Source organism: Rhinolophus sinicus, linkage group LG07 (genome assembly GCF_036562045.2).
Source record: "Rhinolophus sinicus isolate RSC01 linkage group LG07, ASM3656204v1, whole genome shotgun sequence".
In the NCBI taxonomy this organism is placed as follows: domain Eukaryota; kingdom Metazoa; phylum Chordata; class Mammalia; order Chiroptera; family Rhinolophidae; genus Rhinolophus; species Rhinolophus sinicus.
This window is the reverse complement of record NC_133757.1, coordinates 58,211,664-58,237,137: the sequence shown is the minus strand read 5'-3', so window position 1 is coordinate 58,237,137 and position 25,474 is coordinate 58,211,664.

Here is a 25,474-nt window from a genome sequence, read left to right as displayed (position 1 = left end):
TCCTAAAGCAAAAAAAGATATTAACTCAGTCATTGTCCCCATAAGACAAAGCTTATGTGTTCTGTGCAAACATAACTTGGATCGCACAGGAAAAAGGGAGCGATTTCAGAACCAGGAAATAGGATTCTTAAAGTGTTATTTATTAAAATTATGGACTTCGGAACATGATTTCCAAATAGAACCCTCCCTTTTTGTGCCCTTTTCACCAGTCTATTAAATAACTGACATCAGTACAGTGTGTTCTTCATTAGAGGTACATGTGCAGACTTGTGTTGGCTGAAAACTCCAATAGCCACTTGCTAGGAAAAAGAGGAAGGACAGTTCCATCTGCTTTTGATGAGTTTTCTACCTTTTAGGTATGAAAGAACCTCTCCCCAAATACTTTAATGAGGACTCCATGCTCCTCTTACATTCCACTAAACAAATGTAAATTTACTTTTTGTCCTTATTGGCAGCCCAAACCCTCCCAAGGCCTGAAAATGCCCTTGGACATAATATAGCGTCGATAATTTTGGAGAATTCCCTGGTTTAGGTGGTTGACAGTCCTCCCTGGAACCTCTTGGGGTAGATATGGTTGCAAATCTGTGTCACTTCAGCATTGCTGTAGGGCCCTTTTTGAACCATATTTGTGTTACAGGGTCCTTTGGGTATGCCAGGACCCCTGTGCTTCAGGTCCATCTCTTCTTATGTATCCATCGCCTCTGACATCTTGCCACCTTACCCAGGAGCTGCCACCAAGGAGCTTGTTTGTCTTCCCCTGCAGTACGAGGCCCTCGGCGGCACTCTCCTCTTCTTACTGCAGCACAGAGCTGCTTGTTTCTCTCAGAAAGGCTGTTTTCTCAGTGGACATCAATTTCTTCAATGAGCACAGACTTTTACAAAGGTAGAGATGTGTGTTGACTTCAAAGTGCTTTTCCTCCTGCACCAAGAATGAAAGTGCAAGATCAGGATAATTAAAAACTAAAAACCTGCTTTAAAAATCATAAATACAGGGAATGAATGGAGAATGGATTGGAGGTAGATTGGGAAGGGAAAATACAGAGGAAAGACACAAATTGATCATTCACATATCTTCTTAACTCAATGGAAAACAAAAATACAACAGGCAGCTTTAAAAAATGATCAGTTATCCAAATAGGGGAGAAAAAAGTAAGGTATTAGTATCGTTTTAATTTGTTAAATTTATTGGGGTGATGTTGGTTAATAAAATTACATAGGTTTCAAGTGTACAATTCTGCAATACATCATCTATATCTCACATTGTGTGTTCACTACCCAGTCAGTTCTCCTTCCATCACCATGTATTTGACCCCCCTTTCCCTCTTCTATAACCTCTCTCCCCCCTTACCCTCTGGTAACCACTAAACTGTTTTTAATTTATTAAATATTCAGGTGAAAATTGATATTATTTTTAATAGTGACATGTTATGTCCAAGAAAAAATTGATACAGATAGATAGCAAACGCATTCATGTACTCATACATGTATGTTTTTATTTAAACATTTTAATTAAAATCCTTGTTTTGAAGTTATCATAGATTGAGATATAATTGGAAAAAAATAATACAAAGCAATCCTGTGTAAATTTTAACCAGTTTCCCCATAGTAACACCTTTTGGGGAGAAAAAATTTTATCCACATGTTTGTATACAATATCACAAGTAACTGACAAATACAGTTAAGAAACAGAAGAATTCATTAGCCCAAATCTCCCACATTTTGAACTTTTATAGCAACCCCTATTTCCCTCCTGTCCCCACTCCTCCTTAAACCTTGGAAACCACTAACTTCTTCAAAATTTCTATAAATTTATAATTTTGAGAATGTTATAAAAATGCAATCATATACTACGTAATCTTTTAGGATTGGATTTTTTTAACTGAGATATAATTTCAAATAACATTGTCTAAGTTTAAGATGTATATATTTACTTGATACATTTATATATTGCAATATGATCACCACCATAGCATTAGCTAACACCTCTATCATATCACAATTATCCTTTTTTTGTGTGGTGAGAACATATAAGATGTAGTCTCAGCCATTCTGAAGTACGTAATACAGTATTGTTGACTATAATCACTAATGCTGTTCATTAGATCTTCAAAACTTATTCAAAATGAAAAGATATCCTACTGAATGGGAGAAGATATTTGCCAATGATATGTCTGATAAGGGGTTACTATCCAAGATTTATAAATGATTCATACAACTCAACAACAAAAACTAAACAATCCAATTGAAAAATGGGCAGAGGACCTGGATAGACATTTCTCCAAAGAGGACATACACATGGCCAATAGACATATGAAAAGATGCTCAATGTCACTAATCATCAGAGAAATGCAAATGAAAACCACAATGAAATACCACCTCACTCCAGTCAGAATGGCTATCATCAATAAATTAACAAACAACAAGTGCTGATGAGGATGTAGAGAAAAGGCCTCATGCACTGTTGGTGGGATTGCAGATTGGTGCAGCCACTGTGGAAAACAGTATGGGGGTTCCTAGAAAAATTAAAAATAGAACTACCTTATTACCCAGTAATTCCACTCCTAGTATTAATCCAAGGAAATCTAAAACACTAATTCAAAAATATATATGCACCCCGATGTTTATTGCAGCGTTATTCACAATAGGCAAGATATGGGGACAACTGAAAGGTCCATCAATAGACGATTAAAGAAATCATGATACATTTATACAATGGAATATTACTCTGCCATAAAAAAGAATGAAATCTTACCATTTGCAACAACATGGATGGACCTAGAAGGTATTATGTTAAGTGAAATAAGTCAGACAGAGAAAGACAATTACCACATGATCTCACTTATGTGTGGAATCTAAAGAATAGAATAAACAAGCAAATACAACAGAAATAGACTCAGATACAGAGAGCAAACTGATGGTTGCTAGTTGGGAGGAGGTTGGGGGATGAGTGAGAAGGGATTAGGAAGTACAGATTGGTAGTCAGAAAATAATCACGGGGATGTGAAATACAGTATGGGGAATAGTCAATAATGTTATAAAAACTGTATGGTGTCAGACTTATAAGAGGGATCACTTCATAAATTATATCAATGCCTCACCACTGTGCTGTGCACCTGAAACTAATATAAAATAATATTGAATATCCACTGTAATACATACGGGATGTAAAGTAGAGTCTAGGGAATATAGTCAATGGTATTGTAATAACTATGTACAGTGTCAGAGGGGTAGCAGACTTGTTGATGTTATCACTTTGTGAGGGGTGTAAATGTCTAATCATTATATTGTTTTGTATACCTGAAACTAATAATAATAAAAAAACTATTGATTATATACATACAGAATGTAGTGAACCATCTTACTCAACCCTGATAGTTTCAATACTGGGGGTTCCAAAAAAATGTATACATGTGACTTGTATTCATCTTTTGTTATTGGTATATATTGAGTGTTACCATTTTAATACAGTTTTTTCCTTTCTTAAAATGTGCATACATTTTTTGGCACCCTTTGTAGTATTTTTTAAAATTTTCTCACATGTTCTGGTTAGGCAGTCATTTTCTCTGTTAATAGAGATGATTATATTTCCTCCTGGATAATCAGTAGTTATGCTTTATATTTCTGTTTTATTGCATTGCATTGGAGAAACTGCAGAAGAATGTTGAATTATTATAATAATGTCAAAATGTTCCCTCTGATTTAGCCATTATTGCGTCATTTCCCTTTCTGCATTCCCCAACCCACAGCAATCAGTATTCAATTGCTATCCTTAAGGAAGACGGACCCCTGACATTCCACGTTCAGTGGGGCTTGCCTTTGGGTCCTTCTCTTTTTGGTTCTGTATGCTTTTAGCACACATTTTCAGCCATGCTTTTATTCATGAAACTCCAAACTCTTCAATCTATGAGGACCCTCTAGTAACTCTTTTGTAGCCTGCTGAACTAACTCTTCTGCCATTATGAAAACTTTATGCCTTGTTTTTTGTCAAGGTTCTGCCCATACACCCCTGCCCTTCTCCTCTATCAATGAGCTTTTCCTTACTTTGAAAATTCTTTGTTCAATATGGTTAATCTATCATATATATATATATATATATATATATATATATATATATCATATGTAAATAAAAGTAACTTTTTTTGTACACAGAGAATAAAAGAAAATTGATCATAATGCAGCGAAATAGAAAATACACAGAAATCAGCACAATAAGAAACAGAACTCCTAATGCACTGCTCACCACAGATCTCTTGCCTCAGTTCTGACAACTATATCAGCAGTATATTTCCATCTAGCTGTCCCAGATGTTCTCACACTCAAAATGTCCACATATGACCTCTTATCTCCAGAAATCCACACTTTCCTCTTGTACTGTGTCTTTCAAATGGCGGTAACTGGATTTTCTTAGTTCAACTAATGTAACTCCTTGCTAGAACTCCTGAGGGAATGAAGTCACCATGGATTAAGGGCCTCACTCTGTCATGTCCTGTATCTGTATAGCCTGATGCTATCTCCTGATCCTACTGGGTGGGTTGGAGAGACATGGGCAGTTCTCTCACACTACAAGACAGATGGTAATAGCTTTTGTGACTGGTAGTTCTCAAACACCTCAGCTAATATGTGAGAATACACTTGACCAGACAGAGGTATCTGTCCTGAATTACATTTTCCATTCTTCTGAGAAAAAACAGGAGATATTAGGCCTCTGTGGGGACAGAGTCCCAGAGAGCAGTTTCCAGGCTCTCGGTCTCACGTGTAAAGGTGCTGGCTCGGGTAGTAGATGGCTGTCAGCTGTGGATAGTTGGCTATCAGCTGTAGCCAGTTAGCCAATTGGCCACTGATATAACTGCCATGGCTGCTTGGTTGGTCAGTTGGTCGGTTGGCAGGCAGAGAAGCGGACAGCAGGTTGCAGGTCCTGTGGCTCCAGCCTCCAGTGAGACTATAGTGCCTCCAGTGAGACTATAATGGTATGACTCCCCTTCCTGTGGCTCCGTGGGTGTTCCTTTTAGGCCTCACCATATCCTGTGTTCTTATGTGGGGAGTGGGAGCAGAGACCCCGCAGGCCGCCTCACATGACAAATGGTGCAGTGAGCAGGGTCTCCCTAATGACAGCCTCTCTCTTGTCACCTGAAGAAAGTACCAATTCAGCAGTTGGACACCAATTCACTGCAATGGGAGCATTCATAAAAATGTATTGCAGATATGGCCTTGGTAGTTGTCATGAGGACAGTCGCCAAGCCTTCAGTGATACAGCTAAAGGGTATTTGTGTATGGACCGTAGCCTAGAAGCTCACAGAGCTCTCTCTTCATACCCTCTCCACTCTGGCAGCCTTCGCCTGGGCACAGGTTGCTGCTCTCTCCCTGGTGGAAATCTGCAGCAAGGAGGAGAGGTGGATGAAGGTACTAGAGGTTTGCCCGGGTTGTGTGTGGGGAGGGCTAATACTTATTTAGTGGGGCCTATCAAGCTGAAACTCACCAGTGAGAGCACTTACTCTGGAATGCAGACTCTGCAACCTCACTGCCTGAGCCTAACTCACCCCTCTGCTCTGTGATTTTTGGTTGGTCACCTAAACTGAGCTTTAGTTTTCTCATCTGCAGGTTAGCAGAGGACTTAACAACATAGAGTCATTACAGGAATTAAATGAGTTACTCTATGTAAATCCCACACAGCTGTGCCTGGACAGGTTTAGCAGCTCAGAGCTTTGGCTCTTAGTGCTGTGACAGCGGGGCATCTTTGCTTCCTGAATGGTGGACCTAAGAGAATGGTGAACTTCCTCAGAAAATCAGCCTGCTAGTGTCTTTTCTTCTCACTATAATTTGTGTTTCCAGGAAGCTCAAGCCCATTTTGAACTCTGCACTTTCCCTCTCTCTCTACTCAGGCTCCTCATATTATCAAGCATGTGTCCTGCTGGTGTTATTTCCTCAGTCAGTCTTTCCTCCCTACGCCTTTCCCACTGTTTTATTTAAGACTTCATTGCTGGTCATGTGAATTACTATTGTTACTTTCTTTCTTTAATCCTATCCCCTAAATCCCTCATCCACTGAGCTGCTGTTCTGACCAAATCCCTTCCCTTTTAGATCTTTTCACTGGCTCCCCATCAGCTATACAATAAAGTCCAAGCTTCTTTACATGTCGCACAAAGGCCCAGGCCACCTCTGTCCTCTGTCGCTCCGCTTTCTCACATCCTGGGTCCAAGCAACACTGAGCTTCATGTAGTTTCTCGCAAATATTATACCTGGCTGTCTGTTGCATTTGTAATTTTCTTGGGTGTTAGTGGTAATGATAAAAGTTGATGAGAGAGAGAGAGAGAAAAAGAGAGAGAGATCATAGGCAGGGACAGGGATATGGAATTAGGGGTACTTTCTTAATTTTTTAATTAAGCGTGGGATGAAGTGACAAAATGAAGCATCATTTCCTAAAGAATACCCTCCAAATCTTAATCTCCCAACTGGGTTATTTCTCCAAGTTCATGGCTCATTTATCTTTATATTATTGCATTATCATTATGGCAGGCTGAACAATTTGACAGCACGGGTTCTGACATACCCCATGCAGGAGTATAGAATAGATCTTCAATGAGGAGTGGGGAAGTAAATGAAACTCAAATGACTAAAAAATTTTAACCACAGCAATGACCAGGAGAATCTCAGCACATCTCCCCACCGATGAAGCACCTGTTCCTTTTTCCATATCTTCCATTTTAATTTTCTAAGTGTGGGGACAGAGCCCCAGAAAGTAGTTTACAGGCTCTCGGCCTCACGTGGAGGAGTGCTGGCTCGGGTAGTAGATGGCCGTCAGCTGTGGCTGATTGGCCGTCAGCTGTAGCCAGTTAGCCAATTAGCCGCTAATATAACTGCTGCGGCTACGGAGTAGAGTGGAGGAGAGTGAAAGAGAGTCGTCGGTGGGTTGCAGACAAAACGGACAGCAGGTCGCACGTCCAGTGAACCCAGCCTCCAGTGAGACCGTAGTGGTATGACTCCCCTACCTATGGCTCCGTGGGTGTTCCTTTTTGGCCTCACCATATCCTGCGTTATGTGGGGAGCGGGACCAGAGGCCCTGCAGGCCTCCCCGCACGACACTAAGCAAAAAAAAATAGGAGTTATCTTTATTCTGTATTTTTCTTACTATCAAGTCTGTCTCATCTACTGATTGCTCACAAATAAGCTATTGATATTTAACATATGGAAATGTCTTCCCACTTGGTCATTGTATAGAATGAAAACGGTGTGCAACTTTAGTAAGGAGGGGGATATCCTGGGTTATATTTTAGTAATAAAGTTTTAAAGAGAGATGCCATAAGTCATCAAAATATGCTCAAATGTGTTAGTAATTAGGAAAATATAAATGTAAATATAATGAGATATTATTATTTTAGTATTAATAGTTTGACAAAAATTATAATATTGGCTACTGCCTTCTGGCATGTGGAGGCATAAGAACCCTCATGCACGTTTGGTGGTCATGAAGTCTAGTACAGCCAGTTAGAGGCATAATCAAGTTACACACTTTATGTAAAGTAAATAACATATGTTCACTGTGTATCTGCCCCTGGATATGTAGCTTTTTATATATCTTATAGACAGGGTTCTATTAGTGAACATGGATAAGGATATTCACGTTTCCTTTGTCGCTGATGGCAGAAATTTGGAGGCCATCTAGGGGTGCATATGGAGAATGAACATAATACTATACCATTCCGTAATCAACACAATATGTGCACAGACACCAGTGTGGGTAGACCCAGAAATCACAGTGCTGATTGAAAAATGTAGTAAGGAAATGAGGTCTATCGTCCAATGTCATTTACGTGCCTGTCATGCGGGGCGGCCTGTGGGGTCTCAGCTCCCACTCCCCACATAAGAACACAGGATGTGGCTAGGCCAAAACGGAACACCCACAAAGCCATAGGTAGGGGAGTCATACCACTATAGTCTCACTGGAGGCTGGAGTCACATGACGTGCGACCTGCCGTCCACTTCTATCTGCCAACCGACCGACTCGCTAACTGCAATCTGCACTTACTAGCTCAGCCACCATCTTCTTGCTAGCCCCCATTTTCTGCTAGTGTAGTCTCGGTAGTTATATTAGTGGCCAGTGGCTCACTGGTTACAGCTGACGGCCAACTAGTCACAGCTGATGGCCATTCAATCACAGTTGATGGCCATTTACTATCTGAACCAGCACCTTTCCACATGAGGCCGAGAGCCTGGAAACTGCACTCCTGGCTCTGTCCCCACAGTGCCTCCCTCCATCTCCTCATCCATAGGTTAGAATAATGATAGTGCCTGTCTCCCAGGCTTGCTTTGAGCATAAAATGAGTCAATGCATGAAAAGCACTTAGCTAAATGCCTGGGACATAGTAAATGCTATACACTATAGTTATTACTCATTTTGTTTTTATTATTCAAAGTAGTGACGCATGCAAACAAAACACTACTTGACATTTGAAATAAATGCATACTAGTAAAAAAATATACATCAAACGCTTCAGATTTGTTGCTTGTGGAGAATGGGAGTAGGAAATGGGGATAACAAGGAAGAAAGACACAACTATTACAAGCGGGAGTGATGTATCAGGACCTGAGCAATATGACTAAACCTTCTGCACCTGAGTTCCAAAACAAGCTAACAGATATCCAGAGGGCCTGCTGATTGAGAGCACGTAAGTTAAGGTGATTTCAGCTGCAAGTGAAACGATGACTTAATTGATAGGAGGCGTTATTGCTCAAAACAGAAGTTTGGAGGTAGTTCGTCCCCGGGTCAGTTTCGTTCTCAGTGATAATATTCTTCAGCCCCCAATCTTTAAAGCCTTGATTTTCACACTCTGACTTTGGTGTCATGGTCATAATACATGCCATTTCTCTGAGTCCAAATGGTAGGGAAATGAGAGAATTCACTTAGAACATCTCTCTCAACCAAGAGGAAATCTCTTTCAGAATGCCCACCACCAGTAACCATATGACCACCTCACCTCAGAACAAACCCATTACATTCAGGGTGGATCAGTGACTTATTGGCCAGCTGTGAGGGAAGGGAAATCTAGTATCTGATATCGACAGGCCCTCTGATGGAATGCTGGCTCTTCTAAAAGGCAGAAGGAGTGAGAATGGCTGTTGGGTAGGTCACCAAAGGTGTCTGCCACAGGAGGAGGAGAGTATATAAATATGGGTTAACCTCATACTGAATTAAAATCATTACTATTTCACCATTTATAAGCCTTCAACCTTATGGAAATGATTCAACCTTTCTGTGCCTCATTTTCCCCATCTGTGAAAAAAAATCCACCTTGTAAGGATGCACTCATAAATGCTAACTATAATTACTATTTGTTAGCAATTATTAAAGTGTTGAATGGATTTACATTCTTTTGCATCTTCATTAGAACCCCAGGATTGTCACTTGCTTGCTGCAATGGCTAGCCTTATGTGTTAGTGCTCTTATACAGGGGTGATTTTGCCGCTTAGAGGACATCTGGCACTGTTTTCCTTTTTGTTGTCCCCGTTGTCGGGAGAGCAAGGGGGGTGCTCTGGGAACCTAGTACCAGTAGAGGCCAGGGGCTACTAAACATCCTAAAATGCACAGGACAGCCTCCTCAACAGAGAATTATTCAGTCCATAACGTTAACACTGTCAAGAAAAACCCTTTAATATATGTAACTGAGACTCAAATAGGTCAAAAATGAACACCTTAAACCATCTATATCAACCATATTGTTTTGTCTACAAAATAGAGATAATGATCCCTTTCTTACAGCATTGTTGAGAAGACAAACATCCAATGTGCACAACATTCCAAACAGAGTGTGCAAACAGTTCACATCACTGTGGCTCAGCTTATTCAACTATAAAATGTGGTGATAATGCTTCATTGTGATGTCGCTGTGCACATTGGAGAAAATATGCTTAAGGTTCCCAGCACACGGTAGGTAATGTTAAGTGTCAGTTGCTTTCTTTCTCATCTTCTCCTTAATCTCCAAAAGACAGAACTTCGATCCTGTCTGGTGATCAGGTTCTGAAGGAACTACTCAGAAAAAAATCCATAATAATGCAAATTAAAGCAAAACTTGGATACCTACAGTTGAGAAGTTCTTTCACTTGCCATAAGGTATCTCTTCTAAATTGTGTATCAGATCAATCAGGCTGTAGTAAAAATTTGTACATTCAGTTCCAGAGTCAGAGCATGAATTAGGAGAAGAAGAAAAAAATCAGTATTTATTCTATTTTCTATTTTACAAGGTCATTACTTCTTTAATGGCATAATGACAGTGTGTAGCACAGAAGTTCCACAGCTTACCAGTCAACTCCCTGTAAGCACCATTGTGAGTATTTACCATAAAAACTCCTATTATTGGTGTAATGAGTCTTGGTAATAAAATAGCAGCTAGTGATTTCTCTGTGTTATTTCAAGCAGTACACTTTTGAGTTCTGAAATTCAGAAAGCATCTTCTTTCAAAAGGAAATATCATGGAGAAGAAGGGCACTTTCGGTGTGTGTGTTGAAACCAAATGAGACCTGAGGCTAATAAAAGCTCTGAAGCTTGACACTGCACACATCCCTGAACTCTGCTCAGTTTCCAACTTAGACAAGGTGTAATGGCCAACATAAACCATGCTTAAATCCTATTACCACTTAAAGATTTCAAATTGCCAACCAATAAAATGTAAGAGGACCTACGCATCCACATGTAGGAAATTAAGGTAAAAATTGGGTGAAAATGCGATAATTAGCATTGGGAGGAGGGAATGGGAGTCTCCAGATACCAGCAGTGAAATGGAAAAGTAAAGCTCACTGTGGCCATTCTAATTACTACGGAATCAAGCCAATAGGGTTAATGGAACCAGCCTGGGCTTTTAGTGTTTCATCCTTTGTTGTTTGCACTATGTTTTGTTTGCTTTTTATCTTTTGTAATGATTATGAAGGCAGATATCCAGTAAAATGGAAAACATACAAAACACAATGTAACTGGCTCATATTAGTTGATGAAATAATTACTAATGGATTTCTTTGTTTTCTGTTTATCTCTAGTGTTAGAGAATTTATAGATTCTACCACAATCATCTCCTATAAATACTTAGATACATTTTTTTTTTTAGGAATTCTGCTTTATATTGAGCTGAAATCCATTTCTTGTTTTTGTTTTATTCATTGGTCCTATTTTTAATGTTTGAGTTTACAGGACAGATCTTGAGCAGTTTGAAGAAAAAAAAGCCATATTCTTTGTACATTATCCTCTCTCTTGGGTAAATATTTCTGTTTCTTGTGATATGTCAAGACCGTACTGTCCTCAAAATTTTCCAGGTGGTTCAGAATTTCTTAAGAGAGTCATACTCTCAGGCAAAACCATGAATTTCAGGGCAGCCAACAGCGGTGTTTCTTAATTTTAACACTCATTCCAATCACTGGGAGGTCTTGTTGAGACACAGATTCTGATTAATTAGGTCGTATGAGGCCCTAGACTCTTCATTTCCAGCAAGCTGCCCTAGCTAACGCTGTAAGTTAGCCAACAACTATTTGAGTAGCAATGGTCTAAGAATGCAGAGTAGAATATATTAATTTCATAACTCGTTCTGAATACTATTCATCTGTCAATACAGTGTAGGACAAAACTTGATTTATGCATGTGAAAGAGCCCCTCACCTTTCCTAGACTGTGTGAAGACAGCAGGTTTTTATTTATTCATTCATTCTGTTAGTCATATTCTCTCTTTTCAAGAACACAAACCTCACTACTCAGGAAAATAGATCTCACCATCCTTCATTACTCAGGGCAACTTTTAAACCTTTTTTTGTAGGTAGCTGACAGCTACCTACACAACTGTTCCCTTTGCCATTGGTGTCAATTAGTCTTTAAATTTTAAAGCAAAATTCACTATTTTCCTGCACTGAACTGTCATCTCTAAGAAATGGCAACATCATACAGCCAGGTACCCAAGATAGGAACCTTGGAATTACTTTATATTTCTCTCCGTATCATCTTAGCCGATGAAGTTATTGCCAAGACCTGATGATGATACCTCCTAAATAGCTTGTAGTTTACACATGCTGCAGATATTAGGTTAAAGATTGCTTTCTCCAAGAGTCCCTTTCTCTCCTACCATCCACATCCGTCATCACAGCTACACCCAACCAGCTACCTCCTTCTGTTCAATTTCCTCAGAGCTCCCTATGCTTCTCTCTTAATCTTAGCATATTTATGAATATAGAGGCTTTATATGTTTTTATTTTCCACAATCATGCCCAAGCCCAGAGGAGAGTCTGGAACAGACAAAAGGTCTAATGAGAATTTGGTGAATATTTAATAAACATCTGTGCTTGAAAAATATCTGTGCTTGATTTAACACTGCCTGTCTGTATCTAGGTGAATTGTACTGACATTCATTTGAAATGAAGCCCAACTTTAGTGGCTTATCACAGCCTTATTTTACAATTATAAATGCTTTTCATATAAGTGGAGATCATTAAAAATGACTTTTTCTATTAATATGTAAAATATTTTTAAGTGGTGCTTTCACCTGAAAAATGCTAGTGGATAGCATTCATATATAAAAATCTTTTACTTGCTCTTAATTACAAAAATAAAACAATAATCACAGACCAGCACATTCTAGATTTTTAAAAGGTGGTAATGAAGTATTGATGCATGGAGGGTGACATACATGCTTTTCTGGAACTCCTTTACTTTTGTTCTCACACACACACACACAAATGTGGTGAATGCTGGCACCAGCTGTCTACGAAGACTGTGAACCAGGAGTAAAGTGATCAACAATCCCCGTTTGCCCAGGACATAGGGGCTTCTTAGGATGTGGGACTTTCAGTGCTAAAACCAGGACAGTCTTGGGAAAATTGGGATGATTGGTCATAATAGCCAGTGTTGGCTCTATCTGGGGTAGCATCTTCCTATAACACCTACCTAACTCCAAAGTTCATAACAGACACTCCTGTTAAAGGAAGTCACAATAGCTGGGGTAGCTGCTTTGTAGAGATAAAGGGAAAGTTTTTCATGGCAGGCTTTCCTGGCCAATCTGGATCTTCCAACAGATTGATTCTTCATTACCTTATATTGGGGTTATTGCCATCAAAGTCTAGTCATAGTGGAAGGATCCTCTCTTTTATTTAAGCTAAAGAACTTTTTCTACTATCTATAAAAAAACCAGGTTCTATCCTTTTCTGTAATATCAGCCATGGCAGCCATCTGATGGTAATAATTTAACCATCTGCAACGGCAATCATTTAGTAAACTGTTTGCAAAAAATAAACCATAAAATGAAATGCAAATTGGATGAATTCAGAGGCACATATTTCTCTAATTAATATTGCTTCCTTAGGGAGTTATAGGTTCCTTTTGGCAACATTCATTTTACTGAAATCTTCTCTGGAAATGCAGTTTAAAGAGCGGAGCATTACATTTTTTTAGAAAGAAAATCATGGTTTCTTCGGAAATGTATCCACATTAAGTCTGTAGTCTCAAAACAGGGCTCTTTTAAGAGTAGAAGTTTAGGTACTTAGTCTGGTCTTCAAAGGCTTCTTGAGCCGGTCTGAAAATAACCATCCCGAAGTCTTTTTTCAATCTCCCTGGAAACTTTCACCTGCCAGGTTGGTCAACTGCTTTTTTTCAGACACTACTAGCACAGTGTCTTGCGCATAGTAGGGACTCAATAAATGTAGATTGGATGGATGAATACATGATGGGGAAATGAAATCTGGCAGGATATTTAGAGCCTTTATCTAGGAACTAGCCCATGTTATTATTGCCAAGATGATATCTTGTCTCTGCTTCTCTCCTTCCCATGAGCAACTCTGACTGTTGCTCCTCCTCTTTTCCCTAATTTACAGATACCCAGAAAGAGGTGTCCCCTGCACAAAAACTATATGCTGAAAACTCACCTCTCTCTACTCTTCTCTACCCTGTGCTACTCCCTCACCTCAAATCCCATTTCAATACCTAATTGCTACTACAAAAGTAGAAGCAAAATAATTTGATTGAATTATCAAAGTTCACACCAAGGTTAATGACATACCTGAAAGTATTTTAATTTTTCAAAGGCCATTGTTAAACCAAATGTATGTCTACATAGTAAATTTTCAAGTACTGGAAATTGATAGTTTTCACACAGTTTGATGAGGTAGAGGAACGAACGTGCGCCCGAGTGCATGTGCACAGCCCACACACTCCCCAGGGAGACAGGTACTTCTCTTCTGCCACAGCAAAGTCTAAAACATGAATAAGAATAAGGATCCAGGGGTGGTGAGAGGGCATGGGCAAATCATGATCGGTAATAGAGAAAAATCTTAATTGAACTTTCAATTAACTGGATTGTTAGTGGTAAGAAGTAAGATTTGCTATATCTTGCTTTTATTATAAAATAAGAAAAATTAAGGGAACAAAATAATCACAGGATGATTAAAAAAATAAAATTCTTGAGAATGCTCTACTGAGATCATAATAAATTCACTTAATTGTCTACATTTTCTATTTCCCAAGTTCTGACAATTGGAATAGATGTCCTAAATGATGACCCTGAGTCACAACATGGGTTGTAATGATGAGACAATGATGAGACAATGTGGGTGAAAGCATCCTGTGGATTACAGTGCAAATATCAGGAATAACTTTTAATGCATACCTACCCTAAAAATTAGTATTTCTTTGGAAAATCATTACTCCCTCTTTATGGAATAACTTAATGTAGCTAGATGGCCATGTTTTAAGACTGCTATAGGAAAAAAAAAAGTTTCTTAAAAGGGGGTCAGAGGTCTGCCTAAATCACTTTCATTATTCCTTCCACCTGTGATATTTCATAATAAATTGTAACATGAGTGGGAAAAATACGAGTATTTCAACAATTAGACTCTTGAACATGAAGCAAATATAATTTATTTCTACTAGCATGCTACCTACCTTCTGCTAAGCAATTCAGTTTTGAAAGTACCTGGTAATGTGATCTAATCCAGTGAATCTCTATCAAACCAGGATGTATTAATGAGTTTCAGTCTAATGCTTCTCCATACGTGATCCTCCCTTCTCCATAAACACCGATCTATCCTGACCATCAAGTGTACACTACTGCCAGTTAACAATGAGAATTAGGGCTAGACAGTTAGCATTCAGGATTGGTATTCTGGAGGGAGTAGTTCATTGAGGACAGGTATCACTCACCATGCTAGCCCACAGCTGCTATACTCATGGCACAGGAGATCCTTGGTGCTGGTAGAGCTGAGTGGATAACAGGAGTCTCTTTAAAAACATACATATTTTCTGTACAGCTTTCCCCACCTTGGGGATCCTCTGAGAGATTGATATGGAATTTTGGTATGGCTCAAGGCAGGCAGCCCAACATAACATTCCTCTGAAGACACTCACCTTGTCTGGTACCTAAAGATATATTCAAAACAGTTACTCCAACTGGTATGGCACAACTACTTATAATCAGAACAGATGCTGCCCACCCAGAGCAGGAAAATGGAGTCTACGCCAATGTTATCCCTCCATTTCATGGGTCATGGGGAGTCTCTCAGAATGGTGCTAAAAAGAAGGACTGAGAGGTGGGAGGAGCTCAGGAGTCAGGGCAGTTGTTTGTTTCTATCAGTCAGAAAGATTTCCATGTTAACAACCAGTTGAGCCATACTGGGACACACCAGCTAGGTGTTAGTCCTGTCAATACCCTGGTGGTCTTTGAAAAGACTGTAGATCCACATTCTCAGCTGCCATTTACAATAGAAACCTATGAAAACCTTTGGGATCCCCCCCCCATAGAATTGTGGAGAACAGGGATCGTGGTCTGGGGACTCACTCTAAGTGATGTAAGCATAGGGATATTACAGCATAGGCTTGCTTCCAAATCCCAGCTTCTCCATTTACTAGCTGTGTGACCTTAAGTGAGTTACTTAACTCTCTGTTTCTCCATTATTGTAAAGTCAGAATAATAATTACAAACATATGTTGGTTGTAAAGAGTAAATCAGTTATATGCATAAAGTAGTAAGAACAGTGCTGAGCACAGTAAATACTAAGTACTCATAAGAATAAGTTGCCATTACTTTGTTATCCTTCCCAAAGTTATGGATAGTATCTGATAGTAACTTCCTACTTTATCTGGTAACCAATACTGCAGATCTCCTCATACATGTGTTACCTCCAGACTTTGATGGGTCTCTCCTGTGCTTCATGTCTTACATATCCATTATTGATGCTTAGAAAATAATGAGGACGGAAAGGCTAATTCTATCCTGCTTTCATTCTCAGGTGCACTTACACGGTAGAAAGTTTGTGAACTTAATTGTCCAACCTCGTATGCCTTCTTTTAGCAATAAACTTATAATGAGAATTTTTAAGAGTTTGACTAGTCTTTCTTTGTATTTCTTCTAGAAGAAGGGGTGAAAAAAGTTCTATTTTGTTGTACCTGCGTGACAGTCTAGATAACATTATTCCCAGGGCAAGGCTAATTTAGCCTCACGACGTAAGGGTCACTGAAATTAATGGCCCTCTATGTGAAGCGGACCTCCTCCATGGAGACTTGGATAGATAAGTGTCAGTAATGATAAGTGCAGCATGCAAAATGGGGCATCCACTAATGCTCAGTAATGGACACCGAGGCTCCACAGTTCTCTGTCCCATGCCAAGGTGATTTTCTCAATAGCTCAGTGGTTTGGGTTTGTGATCCCTTCCCTTCTTCTCTTACCAGAGATATTATGAAATTTTCACTCTCCCAGTTTTAAATATCTGACAAATTCCTGGGGTGAATAAAAACTTAAGAGATGCATATACTGGATTTGAAGACATTAAGAAAGAACTAATTGATCTAGATGGATGATAATATTCTAGAGGGGACTAACCTGTGCAGATGCCAGCACAGGTCATAGTGACTCAGAGGGAGAGAGATTATGGGGAAGCAACCTGTTTTCTGGTTTTTGTAATCTTAAGTGTTCCTACCTGAAAGATGTGTTATTGACTCCATCAACTTGTGCATTAGGGTGGGAAGCAACAAGAAAACATCAGATGAATCTGATTTCCTTGGTTGAACTTAGGGACATTCTTAACTTTAAGAACACAGCATATGAATACTCTGTGGCTTTTCTTCAGTTGTTATGTGTATTTCTCCTACTGTGTGAAAACTAGAGTACATAGTCAGTCTATTGTTGGACCAGATGTTTGTCTTGATTATCATAAGACATGATGGCACCAGGTTTATTTCTTCTTTTTTCATCCAGCCCTGAAGGACCAATACCTGTAACCTCCCTACCTGCTTTTCTGTGAGATATAGTGTGCTATCCGGTGTTGGGAATTGAGTCTTGACTCTCCTGAGTGTCTGTATCATGACACTTTGTTTCTCAATTTGCTACAATCATCATCTTTTTCACTACAAAAGCTAAATAAAGGTTACACTTGAGTGATTAGAAGTATAAGAATAAAAACGTTGAATTTTTGTCAAAGGAACTGATAATTATATTAGATGTAAGAATATTATTTAATATATCTAATCTAATAATAGCTGTATAATTTTTTTTGTCAAAGGTAATTTTTTCCAGTTTTATTGAGATATAACTGACATGCATCACTGTATGAGTTTCAGAGATACAGCATAAAGGTTTGATTTACTTATATTGTGAAATGATTACCACAATAAGTTGATTGTGTTTATCTATCATCTTATACAGATACAATAAAAAATGGAAAAATAATTTTTTCCTTATAATGAGAACTTTTCGGAATTACTCTTTTGACAACTTTCATGTACACCATACAGCAGGGGTAGCTATAGTTATTATGCTATACTTTTCATCCCTACTACTTGTTTATCTTATAATTTATTTGTACCTTTTGACCACCTTCTTTCAATTCCCCACTTTTTTTTTTAACCTAGAATGACTCTTATTCTGGTCTAGCCCTCAAACTCCTCATCTGTGAAATGTAGTACTTGGACCAACTTATTGCTAGTCACCTTCTAGCTCTGTGCATTACGGTGAAGTATTGATTTTATTCAGCAACCAAGAAATAAGTTTCTACCCAGCTCATACATTGTGAGGAATTTGTAGATGCCTTATTTTTCTGCCCACACTATATGGTTTATGTAAATACTTCAGGAAAATGATCAATTGCTGAAGACACAATTTATTCTGAAAATTCATTAGTATTATTTGCTCAGTGTAATAAAACTTGGTGTATTATATTTTTCAAACAAGGACTATTTTGTAGCTATGTTATTTTGATATGGCCGTATGGGGATATAATAATATTTTTGTTCCAGAAAACTGTAGATAGAGGCAAGGCTCACTGGGGTTTGGTACAATCTTGGTTGGCAGTGCCAGCAGTGTATTAACTTAGGATATTACTGTATACCATATTTCCCTGAAAATAATACCGAACCAGAAAATAAGCCCTAGCATGATTTTTCAGGATATTTGTAATATAAGCCCTACTCCAAAAATAAGTCCCAGTTAAGATCGTCAGCCAGACGAACACATTTAGTGTATCCATTACAACACACGACAGACGTATTGAATTATAAAATAATAATATTAATATATAATTAAATATAAATAAATAATATTATTGACATTAATACTTAAAATAAATGATAATATAAATTATAATTAAGTATTTGTAAATACCCAAGCGCGTGCCTTTGGACAAGATGTAAACTCCTATGTAAACAGATGAACTCGAGACTTATTGCCGAATGACCAATCGGAATACTGACACAACGCATGAATAATGTGCCCACTTGATAACAAACGTATGGGGTTGTGTCTAATATGACTCTTCATAATGCAATACGTCGTGTGTTGTAACGGATGTACTTAATACACTTGTGTGAAATAAAGAAACGTTTTCTGAATTTTGGTGCCTGCAATTTTTCGTCGCTTTTGTGTGGACCATCATTTTTAACTGTCATCATTTTTGTTGCCATTCCTGTTTCATAAATCTTCAATTCACACTTGATTTAATGGTAGATTTAAAGGGAATAATACTTTGACCCCCAGACAAGATGAGTGCAAAAAGAAAGAGCTATTCCATCGAGTACAAGAAAGGAAACGTGGAGGACTCCTGGGGCAAGAATCTTATGGCTTTCTGTAAAGAAAGAAGTTGGATCTCCAAATGGTCTGAAGATAGCGAGCAGAGTACGATAACCTCAGTCAACAGGTGGATGAGGGAAATGCTAAGAAGCGCAAGTGTGGATCAGGTCAGCAACCATTGTTTCCTGAGCTGGAGGACATCATCTGTGAATGGATTGCTGACAGGAGAGCAAAGGCTTTGGTTGTGCGCAGGTCTGATATTCAAGCATTTGCTCTTGCAATGGCACCACAGTCAGAAATATCCCAAGAATTCAAAGCCTCACAACAATGGCTGGATGCCTTCCTTCAGTGATGTGAACTGTCTCTAAGATCAACAACACTGGTTCAAGCTGGAAGATATTGAAGTTATTAAACATGCACTTGCATTCAAGTCCTTTGTTGATGGCATCGACTTTTCTAAATACCAACTCTCCAACATGATTGCTATGGATGAAATTGCAGTGTTTATGGGCCAAGGATCTCAAACGAGAATTGATCAGAGAGGTGCCTCATCAATCTACATTCCCTCCACTGGTTACGAAAGTACACGTGTTACCTATATTTTGGCAATTTGTCTGGATGGAAAGAAAGCCCCACCTCTAATCATCACTAATGGCATGAAAGATAAGGTTGAACTTGTTTCAGGCATTTATGTTTTTGAAACCAAAAAAGCCTGGTGCACACAAGCAGTTATAAGGAAGCGGGTCAATTTAATGCTGCCACTTGTTTTGCGAGGTGGCCGAAACAGTCTGCTAATCTGAGCTTCAGCCAGTACTCACTGCTCTAAAGACATGAAGAACTTCCTTGCAGAGGGAAGAACAGATCAAATAATGATTCCCACAGGAATGACTGCCTAGCTCCAGACTCTTGATATTGCAATAAACAGGTTGTTCAAGGCCCATTTGCGCATGGAAATCAACGACTACACTGAAAATAGAATGGAGAGAAATCAGTGTGGAAACTTTGTGAAGCCTGGCCTACAAGAGGTCGTGACGTGGGTGAAGAATTCATGGGATAAAATCACTGACAGTTGTGTTGCCAATGCACTACGAGCAGGCTACATGGACAAGAAGTGCTCATTTAAGGAGAGCTCTATTGCTGGACATGAGAGATTGGGGCCAATGGTTCTACAGGAAATGGAGTCGCAAGAAAGTCAAGCCGGAATTCGGGGTTTGGAGAGTTACGATGAAGCTCCAGAAGAAGATGACATGACTGTATTTGAATAAATGTAGATTTTTGTACATGAATAAATGAATAAATATAGATTGTTGTACATGAATAAATGTAGGTTGTTGTACATGAAAAAATAAGACATCCTCTGAAAATAAGCCCTAATGTGTCTTTTGGAGCAAAAATTAATATAAGACCTGGTCTTATTTGGGGGGAAATATGTAGTTCATAGATTTTGATCTCTCTTTTTCCATTTTATTTGTATTCTTGAATGTCTACTCCAGATTATAGTTATGTCCCTAAGTCTGAGAATCATAAAGACTGTTGCCTCACTCTAAATCAAATTTACAAAAGCCAGTCTTATTTAAGGAAGGCTTTTAAGGCTTGAAAAATACCTTTCTGAGAATATTTAGACTGCACAAAATGGAACAGTGGGTAATAGTTGATCTCAAGATATTTTTGAATTTTTTCTGCTATGATTTAGTTAGTTTACATAACATGCTATAATAATCATCTCTATAAATGAGAGAGAGAGAGAGAGAGAGAGAGAGAGAGAGACAAGAAAGAGGAGGAGGAGAAGAAGGAGGACAAGATGGTTTATTATCTGCCCAAGAGTTCCCTCTAAATGAGTCAACTGGAAGTAGCTTAACTAAAACTGGTGAAGGATTCTAGAACACTTTCCACAGCAGGGTCCTACCATTCCAGAGAACACAAAGCAACAAAGCGCGATTTATGAAGATGTTGACATTCAATCCATTATGTGGATTAACATTAACAGTTCTTTCCTTAATTTGGGTTTCATTTATTCATTCCACAAACATATATTATAAAATAAAATAGCTGGTTTCTTTGTTTACTTTTAAGTTTGTCAGCTGTAGTGCAGTTGGAAACATATACAGTCCTTAATAGTGAGCACATCAACGCCTAGATGATTTCCTTACCACACAGCCACACTGAGTTCATGTTTTATGGTACTTCTTTTTGTTTTTGTATACCTTAAATGGCTAGAGTGATGATAATATTAATAAAATGTATTTATTTGTTTAATAAACACTTACTGAGCATCTCCTATGTACCTGGCTGTGTTAGGCAATAAAGAGATACAGAAAATATCCTCAACTTGAAAATCATAGTGTAAATGGATGTGATGGTTAATTTTATGTGTTAACCTGACTGAGACATTGGATGCCCAGATATTTAGTTAGACATAGTTCTGGGTATGTCTTTGAGAGTGTTTCTGAATGAGATTCACATTTGAATCCGTAGAGTAAAACAGATTGCTCTCCCCAGGGCAGGCCTCATCCACTGCATTAGAGGATGGGATAGAACAAAAAGCTGAGTAAGAAAGAATTCTCTCTCTCTGACTGACAGCCTTTGAGCTGGGACATTAGTCTTTTCCTGGACTTAGACAGGCACTTACCCCACTGGCTCACCTGGGGCTAGGCCATGGGTCTTAAACTGGAACTATCCCATCAGCCTTTCTGGGTCTCTAAATTGCAGACTGTGGGACTTCTCAGCCTCCATAAAGAGGTGAGTCAGTTCTTTATAATGAATCAATTATATCTATCTATGTATATATTTATCTATCATAATCTATCATCTATCTATCGTTTATCCTATTTGTTCTGTTTCTTTAGAGAACCCTGACTAATACAATGGAGAAGAACATATGTACACACTCCTAACCCTGTATCTATTATTTGTGAGCCATGTGATAACAGATATAATCAGACTGCTTTAGGATCCTGTGAATAGAAATGAATGCATTATTTGAGGGGCCAGTAAGAGAAGGATTCATGGAGGAGGTAACACTTAAGCTGGCTATTTTTTTTCCTCTCTGATTTTTCCAGGCAAAGAAGGTGGGGTATTATGTTCCAAGAACTGAAAACAAAAATGTGTGTCATTCACTTTATCGATTTGTTCAAGGTGTAGTGAGAAGTTCAGAATAACTAGATGTTACACTATATATTGAGAGGTCAGAAAGATGCACAGGACATTTGCAAAGTGAAAAGACCGTATCATATACCACAAGGAAAGCAAGACATGCTGGAATCTGGTGAAATATCACCTACTTTTTTGGAAACTGAGCATAATTGTTTTGTTGCCTAGTTTACCTGTAATAAATAATCTTTTTCCAAGTTCGTGAGAATTCTAGCTTCTTCCGTAAAATAGTCTTCAACTTTCCTTTATGCTACTATCTCTAAACTAGCTCAATGCACTATCATTTTTTTATCCTGCATAACTGTAAACACCCTCTCATTCTGCCAACGCTTTGAGTTCAGCCTTGAGGCCCTAAGGAGAGAGTCTAGTTGAGTTCTTCCTGACTTCTGGTAACAGAAACTACGAAATAATGAATTTGCAGTTTTAAGCCACTGAATTTGTTACAACAGCAACAGAGAATTAATGTATTACTATCTGGTTTTACACAGGAGAGTAAAGTGGTCAGCTTGTATTTTTAAAAGATAATGAATTCTCAATGGGGAAACATTAGGGAATAGAGCCGAAGAAGCAAAGCCTGAGCCAATGATAATGGTAGTTTGGATTAGAGTGGTGGCAGTAGAAATACGGAAAAGTGTTTGGATTTGAACTTTGGGAAGCTAGAGCTTCCTAGCTGGTGATGGATTAGACATTCAAGGAGAGGAAAAGTGATTCTGAGGAGTCAAGCTTATGACACTGCTGAATGCTGTGTGTTTTCAGCCAAGGAGAAAGGCACACTCTAGAGAACAGCTGAGAGAGAAAGATTTTATATATGTATGTGTATATACATATATATACACACACACGCATACATATACACACAACAATGAGGTCTGACAATTAAGTTCGCGAACTTGTTGCAATGTTGTTACTAACCTTTTTTGATACAAGAGGGATTATTCATTATGAATTTATGTCAACTGGACAAACAGTTAACCACATTGACTATTTGGAAGTGCTGAAAAGGCTGCATGAACAGTTCAGATGACCTGAACTTTTCGCCAAGATTCATGGCTCTTGCATCACGACAATGCACCAGCTCATACAGCACTCTCTGTGAGGGAGTTTTTAGCCAGTAAACAAATAACTGTATTGGAACATCCTCCCTACTCACCTGATCTGGCCCCCATTGACTTCTTTCTTTACCTGAAGATAAAGGAAATATTGAAAGGAAGACATTTTGATGACATTCAGGACATCAAGGGTAATATGACGGCAGCTCTGTTGGCCATTCCAGAAAAAGAGTTCCGAAATTGTTTTGAACGGTGGACTAGGCATTGGCATCAGTGCATACATAGCTTCCCAAGGGGAGTACTTGGAAGGTGACTGTAGTGATATTCAGCAATGAGGGCTATAGCACTTTTTCTAGGGTGAGTTTGCGAACTCAATTGTCTAAACTCGTATCTATGTATATATACATATATATAAAATTTTTATATATACTTTATATATATATATATAAATTATAAATATATATATATATATATATATATATATATATATATATATAGTTTTTAAAGGGCTGTGCTTATGGGGGAAAATAGCTATTTATCTTTGCAAATATACTTCTGAACGTTTCACTGAATGTTTTTTATTTTGAGCTGCAAAATGTTCCAATGCCCATGTTGTATTTCAACCTCTGAAAATAACAAATTAGCCTTTGGTTCTGCACAAAATTAACAAACTCTTTAAACTCATTTACTCACTCAATCCTAAAATACACATCTGCAGACTAATTACTAGAAGAGATTAAATGTTCTTTTTAAATATGCAGATGACATATTTATCCAAAGAAATTCTCCCCGAGTACATTTACCTGTGGGAAATGTTACGGGAATCAACCCCCTGGTGCCATTCATCATCCATGGTCGAATTTACCAATTTCCTGAGTTGAACAGTTCAATACCCATCAAACCTTGAGACTATTTCACTTGGCTTGTCATAACATAATATAATTAATAGAATATATAATATAATATAATTAATATAAGTATATATATATATATGACACTACATATATGATACCTATGTTGTATACAATTTTTATTGCTTTTAGCAACTCTGCTTTGCCACTCTTTCCACAGAGAGCCTTCAAGGAAGGAGACTGTAGAGAATAAACAAATGCTCACTGGTATTAGCTTTTATTTGAATCACGCACTCACTTGGTGATTGTATGATTTGGGGAAGTGATCTCTCAGTACTTCAGTTTACTCACACATATGATGGGGATAAAAAATAATAACTACCTCAATGTGCTGTTTAGTACTAAATGAGAGAACGTATGAAAACACACAACACTCAGAAGCATACTTGTCGGTGTCCTAGGGACCACCTCACTGGACCCATTCCACTGACAGGTGAAGAAATTAAACACGGACCAGCGAACTCCTGACATATGCTCACATGCCTTGAATCCAGGCTCCTTGAGCCCTAACCGAGGTCATAGAGCTACATGCTGCTAATGGCTGCCTTGCTTTTGCTTGAGTCACAGGAATCAGAAGCACTTGGAATCCAGATTACTGGGCTTGACCCTCAGAGTTTCTGATGTAGTAGCTTTTCATCAAGTGCTTAGATGAAACTGCTGCTGCTGGTTCAGGAATCTCATTTTGAGCATTGTGAAGCAGACAGTGAGGCAAAGCAACCAGCTCAGTATCTATTTCAAAGTGTATTGATGCCAAGGATTAAATCAGTGATTTAAGGACTAAACCAAACAGGAACCATGGGAGGTAAGGGAGAAGAACGAATGCTGAGCTATCTATCTCAGACAGCTAGGAAAATGCTATTAATTTAGATTAGGAAATCTATAGGAGTAACTGGTTTGGGAGGTGATTGTGGGCTTAGATTTAGATAGGCCAAATGTGAGGTGCCAGTAGCCTGAAAAACGGGAAGAAGTGCTAAATAATCAGTGTAAAGTTTGAATCTATAAATTTGGCAAAAGCGCTGAGCTAAAGTTAAAATCTATAGTTGGTATATGTGATCATTGAAAATATGGAAATATCAGAAACTGTATAAACTGAGAAAGAAGGATGAGCATAAGAATATCAATGTTAAATAGGGGCACAGAGTAGGAACAACGAAAGAAACCAGAGATTAGGAGTAAGTAGTACGGGGGGTGACAAGACATGAATTTCACAAAGCAGAAACTGTATCTTGGAATACAGTGGGGGAAAAAAGTGTCAGTAGAGTAATGGGATAAAGCTGTGTGTCCTATCCATAAGTTTGTTAGTGAGCTACAGCAGCTTAATTTAAAAAATAAATTATGCCCAGCTCTGA